Source organism: Armigeres subalbatus, chromosome 1 (assembly GCF_024139115.2).
Source record: "Armigeres subalbatus isolate Guangzhou_Male chromosome 1, GZ_Asu_2, whole genome shotgun sequence".
NCBI classification, from domain to species: Eukaryota; Metazoa; Arthropoda; class Insecta; order Diptera; family Culicidae; genus Armigeres; species Armigeres subalbatus.
The window spans coordinates 144,861,696-144,871,558 of NC_085139.1; positions in this window are offsets into that span (position 1 = coordinate 144,861,696).

Consider the following 9,863-nt stretch of genomic DNA (forward strand, 5'->3'; position numbering starts at 1 on the left):
TAGGGCCATTGATATTCCTAGTTTACCCCAACGATGTGAATTTAATACTTGATTCATTCAAGCTTTCGTTTGCCGACGATTTTAAATTGTACTGGATTATCAACGATACTCAAGATGCACTCTTCCTACAAAGTCAACTGGACGTTTTCGTTAAATGGTGCGAGATAAATCGCATGGCCCTCAATGCTGAAAAATGCTCGATAATTTCCTTTTCCCGTAAACACTCTTTGATCGACTTTAGTTACAAAATTGGACCCACAATTATTAGAAGAGAATCTGTTGTTAAAGATCTGGGGTTTTATTAGACACTAAATTAACCTTCAAGGATCACATCGACTTCATTACCTCAAAAGCGTCTAAAACACTTGGATTTATTTTTCGCATAGCAAAACACTTTGATAATATTCAATGTCTTAAATCATTATACTGCGCGTTGGTCAGGTCATTATTGGAATATTCATCTATTGTCTGGGCTCCTTTCTACCGAAACAACATAATGCGAATTGAAGCAGTACAGCGCAAATTCGTCCGTTTCGCCCTGCGCCGTCTTCCCTGGAATGACCCAAATAATTTACCTAGCTATGAAGCACGCTGTCAGCTTATTAGTTTAGATCTGCTTAGTGATCGTCGAGACGTTTCAAAAGCGCTTTTCATCTCGGATCTATTGCAATCAAGAATTGATTGCCCGGCTTTGCTCTCGCAGTTTGACGTGGTGATGGTGGACATGATAGTTTGTTTGCCTCTGTGCGGTATTAAAAAGTTAATTATTTCGTGTGAAATTGTGCTTGTGCCACGGGAAAAATCTATTTAACGTGTGCCTATAGTGTTTTTTAATCAGGATAAGTAGGAGATATAATATCTCTGTGACTCATTTTCATATAATTTCGTAATTTATTACTCAACACAGCATCCCGCGAAGCCATAGTACAACCTATAGTTTCGTGCGGCAAGCTGTCGTTGTCGTTTTTGCACCTTTTATTTTTGCTTGTCTCTGTGTGCTGTGTAGTGTATCGTTGCATGTTTGCATCCACTGCGGTGTGGCGACGATATGGAATGTGAAAAGTGTAAAGTGGGGATCGCTATCAACGATTTCCCGCTGCGTTGTTGTCAGTGCGATAAGCACTTTCACGCCCGCTGTTCTCCTATCGAGAATAAGGCAGCAGCGAGGCTGATAACGGAGAACGTAAATGTGCTATTCAAGTGTTCGGACTGTCTGTCGAGTCGGTTTTGCGACGGACAGAATGTAAAGGTGTCGGACGTTACCCGTTTTGAGGAAGAGATGAAGAAAATTTCTTCTCTCTCCGAATCGATTGGTGGCATCCGAGATCACATTACTGCCCAGATAGACAGCGCGTTGAAGCTCGGTATGGAACAATTGGCAAGTAAATTGAATTGCGTTTTGGGTGAGGCTATTAGTGGCTTCCAAAAATCAGTTGGTCAAGAGTTGGAAAATATGAAAAGTTCATTTTTTCAATTTAACTCGAATAAGAGCTTAGCTGCAATGAATATAATGCATGGTACATCTAGCACGGCTTCGGAGCCTGGTCAGAATCCCAGACCTAAAAAGCGTAAGGTTCTTGATGACGTTAGCGATGCGTCGGAAAATTTGTTGACAGAAAACGTTAGTTTCGCGGATGTTGTGAAAAGTAAAATTGGGAATAAAGTTAAAAGTACGAAAAAAATTGCTGTAACGCAGGAAGCGAAAAGTAAACGTAAGGCTCGCCCGGTTATTGTGATTAAACCTAAAGAGTCCAACCAGAGTAGTGATGCTACTCGGAAATTTTGAACGATAAATTAGATCCAAAAACACACAAAATCAGTAACTTTAGAAACACCAAAGGCGGCTCTATTATTGCTGAGTGTGCAACAGGATACAATGTAAATGTTGTGAAAGATGGCATTCAAAGCGATCTGGGTGAAAGCTACAATGCTGTTGTTCCCACATCGGTGCCAAGGCTTAAAGTGATGGGCATGTGCGATAAATTATCCTCCGATGACTTCATCGAGATTTTAAAAAATCAAAATGAAGACATCGCTATAAATGAAGTAAAGGTTATCAGGACGTACGAAAATCCACGTTTCAAGTACAACAAATACAATGTTGTGATTGAAGTCGATAAGGATACTCATAGTTGCTTGCTGACCGCGAAGAAAGTGAATATAAGGTTTGATCGGTGCCTTGTAGTTCCCGAAGTTAGTGTTCTAAGATGCTTCCAATGTGGAGAATTTGGGCACATGAGTACGGAATGCAAGAATGGTATTGCGTGTTCTAAGTGCAGTGAAGGTCACAAAACATCTGATTGCACGTCAACTGCTTTGAAATGTATCAATTGTTTGAAAATGAATAAAGAACGTAAAATGAATCTGGACGTAAACCACGGAGCATTTAGTACTGAGTGTAAAGTTTATAAAAGGTTATTTGATCGTAAAAAGAGCAGCTTACGTTTCAATGAATAGCAACCAAGTTCCAGTAGAAATGTGAATAATTTAGATATTTTGTATTTGAATATTGCTGGTTTGTCTACAAACTACGTTGCACTACGTAAGATTGTAGAAGATAAACGTCCACTTTTAGTATTTCTATCTGAAACTCATATTGTTAACTTAGAAGCATTTGATCAATATAGTATTCCGGGATATAGTGTTGCTGCTTGTCTATCACATTCGAGACACACCGGCGGAGTTGCTATTTATGTCAAAGAATCAGTTCAGTTCAAGCTTCAATTGAACGAAGTTTGCGATGGCAATTGGTTCTTAGGCATTGCAGTTGTACGTGGCATGAAGTTGGGTAATTACGGTATTTTATATCACTCTCCCAGTGCTAATGACCAGCATTTTTGGAAATTTTGAAAACTGGTTAGAGTCGTTTATGGATCCTAGTAAATTAAATGTTATTGCTGGCGATTTTAATATCAATTGGTGTGACGATTCAAATTCGAATCATTTGAAGCGATTAGTTGACTTTTAATTTAAAACAAAAAGTAAATGAGTATACGCGTATTTCTCGGCACAGTAGAACTTTGATTGATCATGTTTACTCTAACTTTGATTCTGTCACTAGTGTTACGAATTGTGATTTAAAAGTAACCGATCATGAAACACTAGTCATTAGCATTACAGATGACAGTAGTAATAATAACGATTTGGTAAAACTTAAGTGCTGGAGAAAATATTCGAAACAAGCAATTACGAGCCTTATCGAAACAAACGTGGATTTTCGAGAAAATACTGGTAATTTAGATCAAAGAGCAGCTGTTATCACGAGCGTCTTAAAATCCTGTACCAATCAGTTAGTTGAACAGAAATTAGTAACTTTGAATAATTCAAACAGCTGGTACAATCTAGATCTTTTACGTCTTAAACGTAAAAGAGATAAGTTGTACAAAAATGTCGTAAAAGTAATAATGAAAATCATTGGAATAGGTACCAGGTTGCGCGGAATAAATATTCGCAATGTTTAAAGCATACTCGATGCGAATATATTCAGAGGAAAATTTATCAGCATCAAAACAACAGCAAAGAGTTATGGAAAATATTAAAATCATTGTTAAAACCTAGTTCTTGTAAACCGCGATCCATAACTTTTAATGGCACATTAGAAGAGTCGGAAGAAGTAATCGCTTCTAAATTCAATGATTATTTTATTGAAAGCGTTTCAACCATTAACCGATCTATCGAGTTAGTGGATGAACCTGACGAAATAAAACAGCCAGTTAACAGTAACTTGAGATTCGAAGGTTTTCACCCCATTACATTTCAAGAACTTGAAACGATTTGTTTTAATCTAGGAAAAACGGCTGGTATTGATAATGTTAATGCTAAAATTATACAAGATTGCTTTCATGTCATCGGACACAACCTGCTGGACCTGATAAATGAATCATTGCAAACTGGGCACGTGCCACAAGTTTGGAAGGAATCTCTTGTGATTCCTATACAAAAAGTTGCTGGAACGATTAAAGCCGAAGAGTTTCGTCCCATCAACATGTTGCACACAGTAGAGAAAATTTTAGAACTTGTTGTTAAAGGCCAGCTACTTATGTATTTAAATAGTAATAACTTGTTAATACCGGAACAATCGGGATACCGGGAGGGTCACTCCTGCGAAACCGCTTTGAACTTGGCATTAGCTAAATGAAAAGAAAGCATAGAGCATAAAGATACGATTGTTGCTGTCTTCTTGGATCTTAAACGCGCTTTTGAGACAATTTCTAGGCCCTTATTGTTGAAAACTTTGGAGCGCTTTGGAATTTCAGGTTCTGCATACAATTGGTTTAAAAGCTATTTGTCTGACAGAACTCAACGGACTGCTTTTAATGATTCTGTATCTCGTCCCATGGAGAACACCCTAGGAGTGCCACAGGGAAGTGTATTGGGGCCCCTTTTGTTTATTATGTATATAAATGACATGCGACGGGTTTTACGTTTTTGTGATATAAACTTATTCGCAGATGATACTGTGTTATTCATTGCAGCTAGAGACTTAGAAGATGCGATTGAACGCTTGAATGAAGATTTGCATTCTTTAAGTAGATGGTTGAAGTACAAACAGTTGAAATTGAATATTAGTAAAACAAAGTACATGATTATTTCGCGAAATCGTTCAATTGATAATGTCTCTGTGAAAATTGATGACGAGACACTTGATCGCGTACGGGAAATTAAATATCTTGGCGTGATTATTGATGATAAATTGAAATTTGACCAACATATTGACAATGTCATCAAGAAAATAGCCAAGAAGTATGGAATCCTCTGTCGACTGAAAAACGAATTAAATATTGCTAGCAAAATACAGTTGTACAAATCAATCATCTCTCCTCACTTGGACTTTTGTCCTTCCATTTTGTTTTTAGCAAATCAGACACAAATATCGAGATTGCAGCGTTTGCAGAATAAGATTATGCGTTTGATTTTGAGATGTAACAGATTCACTTCCTCAACTTTTTTGTTGGATGCTTTGCAGTGGCTCTCGGTGAAGCAAAGAATTGTGTATTTGACAATGGTGTTCATTTTTAAAGTAATTAACGGATTGCTGCCTCGATATTTGTGTGATCGAATTGAAAGAGGAAGTGACATTCATAGATATAACACTAGAAACGCGGAAGATATAAGAACACCATACTTTTTGCATGGAGCTTCACAAAATTCTTTGTTTTTAAAGGTATCAATTATTTCAATTCGATGCCTACACATATCAAACGATGCAACGACATTATCACAGTTTAAGAGACTTTGTGTTTCACACGTAAAAGCTGCCTTTTAAGCAGCTACTTAGTTGACTTTTATAATTCAATAAATTTTGTATCTTGACGAAGTTTGACCTACGGATTGTTTGTTTGGACAATTGTATTTTATATTTATTGAGGCCATGATAAACTGTTTTGTTCGCCTCGATGATGATGATGGATTTTATATATATTGACGTAATTGTAATCTGACCTTTTTTTGTGTAGTCTACAAAAGTTTGAGTCTCGCGCGCGCAAAGCAGATATGGATGATTTTTAAAATTTATGTACAGACTTGCGCATTTTCAACTGTTTGAACGATTCTTCGGATTAGTAATGGGCGATCTGGTAGAGTTTTGTTCCCGTGGCTGATACCGAAACTTTTGATATCGACGGAGCGGTAACACAAGTTTTAGTTTTGTTGACGACTTAGATTATTAATTTTATTGATGCTTACGAGTGATAAACGTGGTCTTGTATAAACATGAAACGCGATTCTTGGTGGAACTTTTGAAATCTGTGCGAGAGGTATCACAAGTTTTGCATTTTAGTATAAACTCGAAGTATCACTACCGATGCTTATGAGAATCTGTAGATGAAAACAACAGTTTTTTTTTTAATTTACATTTTTTGCTGGATAGTAATGAAAAGTTATGTAATTCATATCTATGATGGTAATCAGATCGTTTTTGTTTTTTGCAAATCTGATTAAATTGTTATTATATCATTCAATTAATTATCTTAAAGATAAATCGTCTAGCTCAAACCTTTGTAGGGGTATGTGGCGGGACCATCATCATCATCATCATCATCAGTTGAACGTTAATATTCCCTTTCGCCAACTTCGATCAACTCCCTTTATTTACTTGAGAGGTGCACGAACGAATTATGCCCAAAATGCACCTTTCGCTAGTATGTGTAGCATATTCAATTCCTGCTCGAGGATATATGACTTTCACCTTTCCCGCAGTACCCTCCGAAAACAGTTTACTTTACAACTCTCTGCTTCCCACAACACACACCAGAATAGGTAGTTTAACTAGGACAGTATTTTAATGTAGAGTTTCTGATAAGTTATATGTAAGAAAACTATGTATGTATCATTTGGAAACTATGTATTTCTGTTGATATTAAAAGATGAGGAGGTTTTGCGCCCATTTGAGAAAGACCACAAGAGCAGTTCTACTCAAATGGGCTTTTCCCTGCTCCAAATAAAGAATAAAGAATAAAGACAGCAACCCTGCATAGATGGTGTTCGCTTCCGATCCGGCAGGTACGAGACGGCGTGGAGCGCAGCGAGCGAGATGGGCAGACCAGGTGCAAAACGACTTGGCGAGCGTGGGGCGTATCCGAGGATGGAGAAATGCGGCCTCGAACCGTGCATTGTGGCGTCAAATTGTTGATTCAGCGTTATCTGTTTAGATGTTAACTAAATAAATGAAAATGAATGCTCCCCACGTTCTTTTTTTCACACTCCTTATGGTTTTTAGATATTTTAACCAATAAAACCAAAATTCCGAATCATTTCAACGCGCAGACACATTAGTAGATTTTTCGTGGGGTCAACTAATTTTTATTTCAGTGTTGAACTTAATCTAAAATAAAAAAAAACACCTGAATAAAGAATTAAAAAAAAAAAACTAATTGTATTAAATGCAAAAGCCAAAAACAAAAGACGCAATCGGGTTTCGTCATTTATTTTTGAAAACTTTATTTTAGTTGGCAATTATCTACACTTCCGCTAACCGCAAGTCCGACTTATCTGGATATGGTGTCCATATACTAAGCGGTCTATGTTTGATAATCGCTATTATTCTTATTTGCTCTGATATGTATTTCTATTTCAAGTATTACATTAGATTGCCTTTGGCAATTAGAATTTTTCCTCTTGCTGAAATGAATCACGTAGGAGTTGATCTATTATAAAAGTGATTTTATAAGTTGACCAATTTTGATCCAAGGAGGCATGAGTCCTTTTTACCCATCAGGTTGCGGTAAACTTGTCTTCATGGCTTGTTGTGATTGAGAGACGTTTATGCCTCTCGTTTATCGTAGACCGTAACGTAAATCGCCCTCGTGATACCCGTTTACGATGTACCACGCGTCTCCATCCATCAACACGTACTGTCCATTATTGCCCATATCAGAAATAGAATAACGGTAGCTGGTGTGGTGTGTATCGTTGCATTAAAGCCAGCTAAAAAGCGTTTTGTCTCCATGAGTTTCCCGGGAACATAACATTAGGGGAAGATGTGCCATAACGACCAACCCATAGTGCCTCCTTTCTCTTGAATTCCTTTCATTTAGTTGTGCTTAGGTAATTAATACTATATGAAAAACAGTGTGCAAGAAGAGATATCCATTAGCATTCCAACTTAAAATTCGATTATCCGCATGTTTCGCCTCAACAGTTTCAATTTCAATGGGATACGTATTCACAGACGGAAAGACACGATCCGCTTTAATTCTCTCGGTAATTTCCACCAAGGAAACCAGAGAAAGGTGAAGATTCTGATAAGATAATCAAACGAAGCGAGCAAACAATAATCCTTGATAGTTGCTTTCTGCGCTCTCGGATAGTGATTAGATTTTGCGTTCCGGTGGTATCACGACGTGGTTTCTGCTGAACACATATTATGGATACGGTTGTTTGGAGCATGTTCCAAAATAGGAAAAAGTTATCAAATTTTCGAACCAAGCGTTTTGTTATATGTATTACTGAATTCCTACAGTGCCTATTACCGACATAATCTAGTTGTAAGTAATTCAATTTTAGGCAATTTTCCGAAGACAGCTACAATTTGCAAAATTTATTCACTTTTTTCCGACATAGTCGCCTTAAGACTTTTTATTTTTAACATTCGACCATCAAGCGACTAATGTAGCCTACACCAAGCCCAATCCTGCCTTTGTTCTAAGGTTGAATGCCTGAGGGGTACTAGACCAGTAATAAAAATATTACATATCGAGAAACAAAACGGAAACTATTTATACCGTCAACATTCTATATTTCGATGTTCTTATCTCGTGCATGATTTTCTCTGCCTTTCAATTCGCATACATGCTTGTTTTCCGCATCTCGATAACCTCCTTATCACGATATCTCTCCATTTATCTATCACTATGCTTTCTAGGAATTTTTTGTTCTAACTTCTTTTTACTCAATAATATCGCCGAATTAGTCACCTGCTTGAACTGCTGACATTTCAGCTTTCCTCTAGCAAACTTCCAACTGCTCTAGGCAGGTGGATTTTTCTGGTTCAACGTTGCCGCTACTAATTATACGCAAATTCTAATCCAATCGGAGAAGATTGTTGCTAATCCACACCAATCCACCGCAGTGAAAGCATAAAATAGTGACAACCATAAACTCGTTAGTGTTCGTTTAATCGGATATTTATTATGAATGAATGCTCCTAAACTATATGAATATAAATTAGGACATTATTTATGCAATTTAATCGAGCAATCGTTTGATGTATCCTTATCCAGATATGATGGTGAATCAACCTAGCGCGAAAGTAATCAACGGAGTAAGATAAATTGAGGTGATTTTAATAATTTCGGCTTGCTTTCTTATTTCAGGCTATCTGGGAGCAAGCAGGCATGTTGTTTGTCTTATTTCGATTACTACCTAGATAGTCGGGGCTCTGCGAAACCGCGCAATTCGCTTTTTTTACTGACCTGCAATTCCTTATTATTGAGAAGTACACGAAAATTTATGTATATCTATTTATACGGTTATTTGTTATACAACTTTGCTTCATGAACCGGTGGGGGCTGCAAAAATTAAACTGCCTTGACGCACGAGGAGCCTCCACTCTTGCATCAACTGGGACGTTACGGTCAGTCCTACCGATCAAATGCGAAGTACTACAAGATAGTATTGCATAGTATTCCGAATCTATCTTGTTTGGGATGCATACAAAAATTGTCTGTCTCGTTGAACCAAATAAAAGAACAGCTGATGGGCATGATATTGCTTGACAACGCTTCAGACCTTTGGAAAGTGGACTTCTTAAATTAGTAACGTACAGCGGGGAATGACCGTATTTATGATTGAGGACAATCCGCATACTTAGAAATTAGGAGTTTCTACTAAGGTTTACCCATTCGAGTAGTGAACGTCGTTTCTTTTTCTTTAGTTCCTTTTTTATCGAAATCGGATTAAAAATTATGATACCTAGTTTGAATTTCTACAAAATTTTGCCTCTATGTGTTTCTTTGTATTCAAGTTTTATGTTTCTCGTCGGATCTTGAATACTCCTCCCTACCCATGTAACCATGTCAAGCCCTAACAAATCATTTGTTGTCTCGATTCCTTGACCGTTACGCATTACTTATCATTGCTAACTCCAAAACAGCCGAAAAGACATCACTGCAGAGGCTAAATAAAGGATCCATTCCTAAATAATTACTCGAGCACTAATTAATCAAATTGGTGGTAAACTTTTACCACACAGAATAGAAAAGCGCTACTGGTAAACTTCTTAAATCATGTAGGTGTGCAGCAATGTGAGGATAGAATTCCAAATCAGTGCAGGTTGTGAAATCGTTAAATTGATTTCAAAACTACCCTTCACCACACATGCTGTTTTTCAGTCTGTGGGCAACCAGAAGAGCGGAAGAATCCGG